This window comes from Melanerpes formicivorus, unplaced genomic scaffold, assembly GCF_026170545.1.
Source record: "Melanerpes formicivorus ecotype bairdi unplaced genomic scaffold, bMelFor1.0.p_v2 SCAF_292, whole genome shotgun sequence".
NCBI lineage: Eukaryota > Metazoa > Chordata > Aves > Piciformes > Picidae > Melanerpes > Melanerpes formicivorus.
The window spans coordinates 23,022-35,784 of NW_027142644.1; positions in this window are offsets into that span (position 1 = coordinate 23,022).

The following is a 12,763-nucleotide window of genomic DNA, read 5'->3' on the forward strand; positions in this document are numbered from 1 at the left end:
AGCTAAGGAGAGTTTGATCAGGGCTGGCTCATGCTCTTCCCAAGTTATCTATGAACTTAAAACCTGGGCAAGTTGGGAGCAGATGGATAATTTCCAACTGCCCAGACTGAGTCAAGCTCGTTAAAATTAAGAGCTGAACTGCTATTACTTGGGCAGTACCATCAGGGTGGCTGTAGCTGCCAGACTGTCTCCCTGCAGTGTGTGAATCTGCATGGGAACATCACAAAAAATGGGGTTGTGACTGCATTCCCTGCATGGACAAGTGATTTCTAATGGTTTTGTAGCAAGGGATGCATCTTTGTCCAACTGTCAGGAATATATGAGCGTCACTCCTGCATTTTCGTGTCACAATTGGCCATTCATTACACTATTCTCTCCTGTCCACAAAGAAAATACAATGTTTTCAGATGGGGAAGTTTCTCTGGTAAATAATTAATAATGAGACTACAAGATGTTGCTTGTCTCATATGCTTATACAATAAATGGTACTTCCTTTGCCTGTGAAGAAATGAGCAAGCTAAAGAGCCTCATGGCAAAGACAGCAAGTCTGCAATAGCCAGACCTCACTTGCTAGAAAAATCTGGGCTAAAATGTCTGGGGGAGCAGCCAAGACTGGAGTCAAAAATATGTTGCAACTCACAGAAATCTCTGCTCAGGGGAAACCAAGCTCAGCCACAGCAATATCCTCTTCTCAGGAGAACTCAGGTACGCTACATCCAGATTTCTTTTGCCATGGACAGTGCACATCCACACTGGCCTGGGATTTACTTAACCATCCTGAGTAGTGAGGGCAAGAGCAGAGGTTTGCAGCCCACCTGCTACATCAAGCTAGAGTGAGACACCAATGAAGCCTGGAAGAAGGGGAAGGCCCATTGCAGTGAGTGCCAGACCCCCTCCTGCCAGCGACAGAGTTCCTGCTAACGTTGTTAATGTTCAACCACCTTGGGAGAAAATAAACTGTGACACATGCTTCTGGCTTCTGCATTATTTCTAGAATCATGGAGTCCTGGTTTGTCCTCCAAAATGTTGCATTTCCATTACCAATCACTCTCATTGCACGCTTTCCAGGCCGGATCCTGCCGTTAGGTCTCATACCGATCTCACTGGCTTTTCAGGAACAAATCCTGTTCTTTGAGAACATATTTCTATATTTTCTTCCTTTGCTGTCAGGGGGGAGTGCTACATTATAAATCACCTACTGATAATGAAACCCCCTGGCTACCAGCCCAGGAAACCTGACTTCAGTGATATCACTGACAGCAGCTTTTCATGCATCTGCAGATTGGGACTTTATCAATGGCCCCAAGCAGAGGACCACACGGGGTAGTGCGGGGCAGTGGTAATCAAGCTGGTGCTGAGCACATTAGCAAAATCACTGGAAACTGTAAGATCATGATGTTTCTCTGTGTTTGCCCACAGCCCCAGCCTTGCACTGAGAGACCCCTTCCCACCACCCGCTCAAAGCCACTGGTGTCCTGCCCATAGTCACACAGGGATGTGACTCAAGTGATACCAGCTGTAAGAACAAGGTAGCAGTCAATACCTAGCCTAGCTTATCCTTGTTATAATTCATGTTGATTTTCAAATCCCAGCTTACTGCTGCTCCAGTCATTTGCTTCACCATGTTTGAGGCCTGGGGACTGGAGGGGGTGGGAGGGTAGGGGGGTGGCCACAGCCCTGCCATAAAGGTGGACTGCTGCAAGCAGTGAGGAAATGAAGCCAGGAACACTGCGAGTTCTTGGCCATAAAAAAAAACGTGCTACAAGCTGTGTCTTGCTGGGAAATGTTAGTTCCCAAAGTTGTTTTCCCTAGCAGTTGTCATAAAACTTCAGTGAAACCACCCACAAGCTTCAGAAGAGGCGTGGGGGGAGGTGCTATACATTGTGAGTCCATTGTTGGAGCATATAGAGCCTCTCTTCTGCTTAAACTGGCTTGTACTGATACAGCTTTGCTGTGTTCAGTGGGACAGTTAGTGATCCAGATCCCAGGAGTCAATTAATCATAATTTTCTTCCTTGAAAACAGGTGACTGTGCTCAGAAAAAAATTTGAGTAAAAGAGTTTGTGCTGGAATCCAAAACCTTGCTCTTTCATCCTTCTAACTAACTAGGGTGTCTGTTTAGCAGGGCCATTTCAGATGTGAGGTAGAGCTGGAAGCTGCTGGCCAGCCAAGGTACTGAAAGAGAAGGAATAAACAAGCTCGGGCACCAGGCAGTGTTATGAAGGTGATCGCAAACAGTCGCAATGCATCTCCATACACATGTATGGTGATACTGCTCCTTCAGAGTACAACACACAGGTAGACGTGCCTCTCAATGGATTCTCCACTGAATAATTCACTAGGAAACAGGGAGTGAGTACACCTAAATTGACTTTCTTGCATATCATTAGCTAATTGATGCAATCACTCTTCCTGCCTGCAAACCATCCCTGAGTCGACTTCAGCTCCCCATGCTAACACCCCTGTCCAGATGCCATCCCACCCTGCCACTCCTTGGCAGTGGCTCAGTGGGTGTTTGACACTTTAGGTTAGAGCTGCAGAGAGTGTCCTTCTGTTACAATATCACAGTATCACCAAGGTTGGAAGAGACCTCAAAGATCATCAAGTCCAACCTGTCACCTGTTGTGATGGGCATCCGAAGGGCACAAAGATGTGTGGGTTTGGATGGCAGAAACAATGGCAGTAAGCAGGACTGAGGGACACCATAGACAAAAGGAGAGATGCCAGAGAGAAAGAATGCCCTAACTATGATTAAAAGCTATAGCAGGAAGTTAATGAAGAAAGGACATTTCTCCCAGCAGCCCCAGCTGAAGGACTCAGCTCCATACCCTGCCAACTCTGTTACAATAGGGAAAAGGAGGGTGCATTTAAGAGTCAGTTGGCACAACACCCCTTAGAGGGGTGGCAACTGCTCCTGGTGGGGCAGAGCAACAGCTTGCAGGTAGGCAGGAAAGACAAAGCAGAGAGGAGAGAGTCAGAAAGCCTGATGAGTAAGTAAAATCTTCTTGATGACTTACCATCCAAGTCAGTTGTGGATATGGACATAATAACAGATATGAGGTAAAATTCTGGATAACAGTTGGTTTTGTCAGCTTGATGCAAAGTTGAAGAAGGGCTTAATTTTTTTTTTTTCTCTTTACCATGCTGGAGAGAGAGATGGGAACTTTTCAAATTAAACAGAAAGCAGTTTTGCTTGGAGTCCTTTGCAGAGAAAGCACAGCATATGCTTGTCCAGCTTCTGGCACTGGGAGGGTCTGGTGGACCAGTTCTTCACAGAGAGCTTTCTGTTTAAATACATTCAGAACTAGGCTTTTAAATTAAGGTTTGACCCTGGATGTGTGTCACAGCCAGCACTGAAACAGCTACAGCAGCTTCAGTGAACAGAATTTTTGCTCCCAGGTTCATACTTGATTTACTGTAACAGAGTAACACCTTCAGATGAGAGACTAGGAGAATCACCTGCTGCTGTTAAGGCACATTTACTTACAACAGCTCAGTGAAAGACTGGAAACCCTACTGTACCAAGCACTGGATGAGCACATAGCACAGCCTCTTGCCCCAGATCCCAGTTTGCAGATTCATGAATAGCCACAAAATGTGGATGAATTTTTCACCCACACATGGACAAAGGGAGCCAAGGGGATATGGGAAGAGGAATGCTTAACAAAATGAACAAAGCTAAGTGTAGTAGAGATGGACCACGATCAGGTAATAGTTGCAGGGAGCTCTTGTTTTAAATTATAAGCCTACACAAAAGCATTTCTGTTCCTTTGGTGACTGCATTGTCCTTGTTCTCCTTCCACACAGTTCACTCTGGTAGCTTATTGCATCCATTCATTTCACCTTGGCTTAATTAGGGATGTGTGAAAGATCCAGGATGAGCTCTTGGCTGGGACTACAGGTATGACAAATCATTAAGTAGAAAATGTCCAAAAAACTATGCCATCTGACAGAAAGAAAACCTTTCTGTGAGTACAACAAAAGGCAGAGTTTGTTCTTTGTTTTACAAGGAAAAGCAGAAATCAGAGGCTAATCCAAACATGTAGGTGGACCCCAAAGAGATTGTTTTGCTTTGTGGTGTTTTGTGGTGCAGTGTTGGGCATGTTTCTGCTCTAAGTCAATTCATATTTTGCAGCTGGAACCTCTCCACAAAACTGGAGTTCAAATCCCTCCACCTCCCAGCACAGCCCGGTACACTTCAGTCTGCCTTTGCCTACCCCAAGTGTGGGTGATGCTGGCAGCAATCAGGGTACTCAGTTGCAGAGCTGATGTGATGGTCTCAGCCCTGCATCTCCAGACAGCCTCCTGCCACACTGCCACAGGTATCATCACCATTGTGCTGTGAAAGCACTTCTCTGATGGGCTGCTGTGCAGCTCACACCCATTTCAGGTGCTTTGAAGTGATTTCTTCTCCCGGAACAAGGTGGCAATCTTTTGACCATGGCGAAATCTCCCTGAATAAGAAGACCTAGGCTTGAGGGCTTGGTGGTTGAGACACAATCACTTTGCCCTGGGGATCCATCACTGATCTGTGTGGATACAGCCTGAGGCACTCAAATGGTCTGTGTCTTGGCTTTGCTTAGAGCACAGATAGAGCTGACCAGTCTTTCTCAAACCTGGGGTGAGCAGTGTCATCTCTGGTCCTCCAGCACAAGAATCTCTTCCTTCTCAGAAATGCTAAGAGACCTGGACAATGTTTGTGAAGGCTGACATAAAAGCTATGGTGCTACCTTATCTCCCACCTTATGAACAAAGAATTGTATGGAAATTACCTGAGGAACAAAACCTGCTAAGTAACTTCATTAGCCCTTTCTTTAGGGAGTTTACTGTAAACTGGCAGGCTTTGGATCTTAATTTGCTGGGAAGTGCAGCAATGTAATTAGCAAGACCGATAACAACCCAGTTGTGTGAATTCTTCAGAAGAGAGGAGGAATGTGATAGACAAAGAGAGATGGAAAAGGAAGAAGAAAACATGTTTCCTCTGCCAAGATTTTTTTTTCCCCAGCATGTTAGTGATATAAAATTGTGCTAAGAGTTTTGTTTTGGTCTGAGGTAATGCCATGCACAAACATTTCCTTCTTTTAAAAGGACTCCATTATTACAATATGTCAGTTAGTTATTGTTTTTAATAACATTTATGCACATTCTGAAACAAAGTATTTTGTTTTTATTTGTTTCTAAGAAGTATTTCCCCTGTCCTGAATTCTACCTTGTTTAGCTAAAGCAGCTCAAAAACAGCTTGGGGAAAATTCTTCTCCCAACGAACATGAGACCACCATCTGCCTGCTGGGTGGCTGGGACCAAGCTTTGCCTGCACCTTCCTCCCCCTACCCCAACACTGCTTGTGAGTTACCACGAGCTCTTCCCAACGCCAAACCTTGATGGACTCGAGCAGCCTTCTCGCTGGGTGCTGCTGTGCCTGCTCCAAAAAGCTTTGCTGCGGACCACATGAAGCTCTGGTAGTGTGAACCTCGTGGGGATCACAGTATAACTAAGGTTGGAAGAGACCTCGAGGATCATCGAGTCCAACCTATCAACACAGACCCCATGACTAGACCATGGCACCAAGTGCCACGTCCAATCTCCCCTTGAACGCCTCCAGGGATGGTGACTCCACCACCTCCCTGGGCAGCCCATTCCAATGACGAACAACTCGCTTGGTGAAGAACTTTCTCCTCACTTCAAGTCTAAACCTCCCCTGGTGCATCTTGAGACTGTGTCCCCTTGTTCTGGTGCTGGTTGCCTGGGAGAAGAGACCAACCCCCTCCCGGCTACAACCACCTTTCAGGTAGTTGTAGAGGGCAATGAGGTCTCCCCTGAGCCTTCTCCAGGCTAAACAATCAGCCACGCACGACCTTGGAAGGAGGGCTGCCTGTGGACCTACTTGTCCTAGTGGCCGACACAAGCTTTTAGGGGGTTTGTGAAGGTCTTTCACAGTATGAAATGAGGAATGCATTTCTCCCGTCACTAGATGGCTCTATCTGCTTTCACTAAACGCATACGGTTTTCTTTCTATGGCCCCAAAAGAGCAACACCCCTGCGACTCTGTGTGTGTAAAGTCACCAGCCACAGATGGGAAGGTAAATCTCCGGGACGTGGAAAAATTCACCTGAGTTGTGATGATGGTTTTCATTATATCCTCACTAACGTCCTTGAATAAAATCAGCACTGCTGTGAGAAGCTTCATCCTTTGGGATTTGTATGAAACAGTCTTCTTGGGAAGAAGGTCTGGGTTTCCCTCATCTCAGACTCCTCCAGCAGTCATTGCACTCCAGCCTCTGTGTAGATTTGAACCAAAAAGAGAGGAATCAGAGTGGCTGCTGGGCATTTAATTCAGGTGCAGGCTGGTGGAGATCTAGGAACTTCCTTTTCTTTGCCCTTCACTAGGTGGGAGGCAAAGAGGGGCTGACATCCAACACACCCCTGAGATTGCTCAAATTGGTGTGATGATGCTTTCCAGGTTCCTTGCACACAATCAACTACCCTGGGGGTGACCTGGCCTCTGCCCAAGGGATGCTGCACCCATGCCAGCAGCTGCCATCCCATCCCACACTCAACCCACTGGACATGCCTCTGTGCTGCATCTTCTTGGGAGCTGCAGCTTCAAGAATAAATTCACCTTCTGAAGATGCCTTTCCTCAGAAAGAGGGAGCTCACTGCCACAGCCCGTGCATAGCAGCCTGGGGCAAGTTCTGGAGCGCTAAGAGCAGCAGGGAACGGTGGTTTTGTAGAGAAGGCATCCCACTGGCCCATGATTGCAAGGGGGGGGCACTTTCCTGGGATTTTGGGGTGTATAAGATGGAGCAGGCAAGCAGCCCTGCCTGCTAGAGCAGAGTCCACAGCACTACAATCATTGGTGTTTAAAGGAGGAGATGCTGGCACACAAGCAGACACAGGAGCAGTGCAGGGGAGGTAAACAGGATGGCAAAGCCTGGCTGGGCAGAGGGCAAAGGACATGAACTAAACCCCTGTGGATGTCTGTAGCCTCAAACCCTTACACCGAAAGCCACATTTTCAGGTTTTAGCTGTCTCAAAGTAACTCGGGTCTGACTCTGGACAATGAAGCATACCAAATTGCTGCTTTTCCTGGGAGGAAAATTCCATGTTGGAAAATATACAATATATTCAGGGGCTCCACTGGCTGCATTGTCTTAAGGCTGAGTATTTTATCAGCTGCTGTATCTCTTAAGTGTATTTGAGAGATGTTTGAAGCAAACTGGCTTCCTGGAAAAAGTTGCTATCTGAGGATATAATCGAGAGCCATGAACGACTGGGAGCATCACTCTACTGATTGCAAAAGGATTTGAATCTGGCCCTGGGCAGCTAGTCTGGCAGCTCCTCCTCACATCAGCAGCTACTACGTTTGGAGGAGACAACCCTTGCAATAACAACCACTTGCAGGGGTGTTTGCAAGATCACAGCTTCAGCTGCACGAATGACACCAAGACACAGTGACCACGGTGGGAAAAAAGAGGCAAATTTGCTTATTTAGGTAATTAACAGGCATTTGAGACAAGTGTTGCTGTCTAATGCATTACTGACAGACTAATAATTTGGTGTGATGAAGCAGCAATTATTATAATAATGTTATAGTCCACTAAGATAATCATCCCTCCGAGCCACTGCTGCCAGAAGATGGGTGAAATTGCATTTCTCTTTCTTCCAAGTGAACAGACTACGTGCCAGAGAAGCACCCTGCAGGGCTCAGCCAGGAGAGGAAGGACTCGCACAGCTACCGTGTGGAAGCTTCTGTTGCAACCCACCTTTGGAGGATGCCTTGTTTTTATGGCCCCAGATAGCTGCAGGCATAAGTTTGCATCTGCAATTTTGGTCAGATAGATAACTGCCGTGCTTATTGACCCATGTAATGCAATACCTTGAGAGGCCAGTGCTGAGAGCACAAATAGTTGTGGCTGATTAGGAAAGGCATCATTTGCAGGAGAAACATAATGCTGGTTGTTACGTTCCTCCTGAAAATTGGCTGTGCCATGAGTCAGGGAGAACTGATAACCCCATCGATGTCCTTTGGGCAGGCAGCTCCTCTCTGGAGTTATGCTGGGGGACTGAGGAGTAACTTCACTCTCTTCAGGGGATGGCAATGGTGAAGGCGAGAATTTGGGCCATTTTGTTTTATTCTGGTCTTGTCTGAGCCTAACAGCTAGGTGATCTAAATGCTTGTGCAGGTAAATCCTTCAGGACAAATACATCAAGGTAGGGACAGGAATGGAGGAAAGAGGTGTCTTCTAGGAGAGTGGTCCTTCACAGCCCATGGAGGAGCTGCACTCAAGACCTCCTTTTCCTCATCCTATCCAGAGAGAGCTTGCAGGGAGCTAACTCACACAGGTACTCATACAGTCAAGTTTCATTTCTTGTCATGCAAACCATAGAGGACAGGTAGAGATAGAAGACTCAAGCAGCAATATTAACTGATTGGCCTCAAATCATGCAAGGAAGATCTGAGACTTGGGTCTAATTTGTGAGACATGCAGGAGTTTTTACTCAAGTTTGACTTCTCACTACAAAACAGACAGGTCAGGAAAACGGTTGGGAAGGTTGATGGGAGCCTGAGGACTCTAGGCACTGCTCCACACAGCTCTGCTGTGCAACATTGTTCTTGCTCACAGTCCATGTTGCCAGGCAGCAGGAGAGAAAATCAGGTAATGCAGGTTTCCTCTATTTCTTCTTTTGGGGAATCAGACTGTTGAGAGATTCATTAAAATCTACAGTGCCCAGGACAGAGAAACACCACCTGACAAGAAAATGCTTTTATGGAAAGCAAGTCCCTGACAGCTTTACATGCTTCTTGAACACAGGGAAAACCAGGCAATGTGGCCTAAAAGCAGAAACATCTGTCAGAGGCGGCTTGCTAGGCTGAATATAGCAGCAGGAAAGCCCAACTGATTAACTCCATCCTCTTCCTAACATGATTTTGTGGTTCCCAGAAATCCCTAGAAAGGGCTCCTGAGGACACTGGCACCATTACAAGTCAGCTATAATTCTGTAAACAGAGAGATCAAGAAATCATTATCCTAACTGCAGTTTACCTCTGGCATCCAGCTTGCATAATTCACACGTGTTTCATCTGCTGTCCCTTAGCTGTGGGACAAGCTTGTGATTTAGGAAAAGAGGGAGATTGAGCTCTGATGAAGTAAAAAATAAAACCATTGTTGCAAGGAGGAAAAGTGGGCTGAGTGGGTTGGAGTCCATATAACTTTGCAAGTAAGTTGGAGCTTGGGAATACAGTAGAGAAGTGAGGTGAGGAGAAAGTTCTTCACTGAGAGAGTCATTCACCATTGGAATGGGCTGCCCAGGGAGGTGGTGGAGTCACCGTCCTTGGAGGTGTTCAAGAGGGGATTGGACGTGGCACTTGGTGCTATGGTCTAGTCACGAGGTCTGTGGTGACAGGTTGGACTCAATGATCTTTGAGGTCTCTTCCAACCTTGGTGATACTGTCATACTCTGGTACTGTGAAGATTGGAGCAGTGATACTGTAGATGCAGGAAGCGCTTCCAGTGAGGCTAGGTTGATCTTCCTTGAAGTGAACAACCACCAGGGCCTTTCTCCCATCTTTTGCTCTTCTCATCCACATTTGTCCTAACAAGGAAAGCATCCAGCTTTCTGGGGCTTCCTCTTGATTGGTTTTCACATTTTGGTCTTCTTTGATTTCTGTTTATAGTAATCCCATGGGATAAAAATGCTTAAGATAAAGAGCCTTTTCTATCCCAGCCCAAGGAAGTAAGAAGAGAGACAGATTGTTTAGATAGTTTAGAACTATCATTATTTTCCTTTTTATAGCCAGTAGTGATTTGTTTACATTTTACTACTTTCTGTTCAAGATCTGTGATGAAATTTTTAAAGGCATAGCCTGAAACTACCACAGTGCTGTTCCCTTTTCAACTTTGGGAAGATGAACAACTACCAAAAAGTCTATTTTTGGTTGTTTTTGTGCTTTGAGGCCTCCTATTAGCCCAGAGGGAAAAAAACCCAAACCTTTTCAGCTGAATGTTTGCTTTTTGTCTGAGAGGATATTGCTGGCATACACAAACCTCTCTTCCTAGAAAGATGAATCATCTTACCCATAGTCAGACAACTCTGCTCTTGCTTTCACAATCAACTGACCCACAGAAGTGAATATGGCTCCTATTACCATAGCTTTCCAGCAGATCTACCACAGCAGTGTTTTCACATTTCTACTAATAAACCCCAGTAAGCTTCACCTCTATAAGCAATGCTAGAATTCTTTGCTTCATTTCACCTCCACCTGACCTGATGTGACAGTTCACTGTAGGAGAAGGGTTGTTTTTGGATAGCTGTAGAAGACTACAGGGAAGATTTGCCTTTGCTCGAATTAGAGAGGGCTATGTTTTGTCTTTGACTCCGAGGGTAATGTAAACACCTTGTAACTGAAGGAGAGAAGCTGGGCAGAATGTGGTTGGATGTGTTAAAATATTGTTTTGTTATTTTGACCTATTGTATGCCCTTATAAATAAATATAAATATAAACAAACCAGGTTGGAAGAGACCTTCAAGATCATCGCGTCCAACCCATCAACCAATCCAACCCACCTAAACAACTAAACTATGGCACCAAGCACCCCATTAAGTCTCCTCCTGAACACCTCCAATGAGGGTGACTCCACCACCTCCTCAGGCAGCCCATTCCAATGGCCAATCACTCTCTCTGTGTAGAACTTCTTCCTTACCTCCAGCCTAAACCTCCCCTGGTGCAGCCTGAGACTGTGTCCTCTTGTTCTGGTGCTTGCTGCCTGGGAGAAGAGACCAACATCCGCCTGTCTACAACCTCCCTTCAGGTAGTTGTAGAGAGCAATAAGGTCACCCCTGAGTCTCCTCCTCTCCAGGCTAAGCAGCCCCAGCTCCCTCAGTCTCTCCTCATAGGGCTTGTGTTCCAAACCCCTCACCAACTTTGTTGCCCTTCTCTGGACTCGTTCCAGCAAGTCAACATCCTTCCTAAACTGAGGGGCCCAGAACTGGACACAGTACTCGAGGTGTGGCCTAACCAGTGCAGTGTACAGGGGCAGAATGACCTCCCTGCTCCTGCTGGCCACATTGTTCCTGATGAAGGCCAGGATGCCATTGGCCCTCTTGGCTACCTGGGCACACTGCAGGCTCATGTTCAGCCTACCATCGACTTAATTACATGCATGCCAGTAGAAAATGACCAATTGAGCTGTGACACATGTGCCTCCTGATAGACTCTATAACTTTGCTGTATACCATAATAAGTGTCTTCGCCTGCTTACATCTTGTCCTGAAAGCATTGCTCTGGGTGATTAAAACATCTATACAACAACAGTTCACCATGCATAATCAAGGAACTTCTCCACAAACTGAAGGAAATTTACTGACAACTTTATTGAGCTACTCAACACCATTTCTCCACTCTGAAAAGCAGAAAACAGCTTTTTAGGTGTGTTTGGATTCATTGCAGGATTGGTGACGTGGTCATGGCCACAAAACTTGTAGGGTCTAGCTAAAGACACATGAATAGTAACTACCATCATTCCTAAGTCACAATCACTGTTTCAATCCATCTCTACTAGACCAGGCTAAGAGACCTTAAACACAGTGCCTGAAATACCCAATATTTAGCTTGCAATGAGTTTATAGCAAAACCCAACCTTTCAGTTTGCAAACTTTCTCATGCTGGGAAATAATTTTGCAAATTCCACAGCTACTCTGGAAGCACATTTCACAGAATCACAGAATGTTAAGGGTTGAAAGGGACATTGAAGGATCATCTAGTCCAACTCTTTTGCCAGAGCAGGATCACCAAGAATAGGTCATGCAGGGATGTGTACAAGTGAGTTTTGATTATCTGCAGAGGAGGACATTACACAACCTCTCTGGGCAGCTTGTTCCAGTGTTTTGTCACCCTCATAGTGAAAATGTTTTCCCTTATGTTCAGCTCCTCTGATCCAGCTTGCAACCATTGTCCCTTGTCCTATCATTGGACACCACTGAGCAGAGCCTGGCTCCAACCTCTTGACACTCTCCCTTCACATATTTATGAACATTAATGAGGTCACCCCTCAGTCTCCTCTGAGCTAGAGAGTTCCAGCTATCTCAACCTTTCCTCGTAAGGGAGATGTTCCACTCCCTTAATCATCTTTGTGGCTCTGCACTGGACTCTTTCAAGCAGTTCCCTGTCCTTTCTGAACTGAGGGGCCCAGAACTGGGCACAATGTTCCAGATGTGGCCTCAACAGGACAGAATAGAGGGGGAAGAGAACCTCCCTCGATCTAGTAAGCACAGCTTTCTAATACACCCCAGATCCCATTGGCCTTCTTGGCCACAAAGGCATAGTGCTGGCTCATGGTCATCCTTCTATCCACCAGGATCCCCAGGTCCCTCTCCTCTACACTTCTCTCCAACAGGTCAGTCCCCAACTTGTATTGGTACTTGGGGTTGTTCTTTCCCAGGTGCAGGAACATATTAAATGTATTTAGCTGCATTTTAGTACATGCTGAAATATTTTCTCTGTGGTATTCATAAATACAAGATCTTTGGACTTCAGTTGTGCTGCACAAAGAGAAAGTACTTTTCTTGGTGACTAAGTAAACATGACTTTGCCTACAGCAGAACAATGGGATGGGAAAATGAAACAGCCTTTGACAGGCAAAGATACATGGCCCATTCACTCAGTAGCTCTTCAGAGGGAAATGTATATTCACATCACTATCTGCGGCCTTTTGTGGCTTGATACTTAATTCTGGGTAGATCCTGCCGGCTTAAAGAAACAGTTT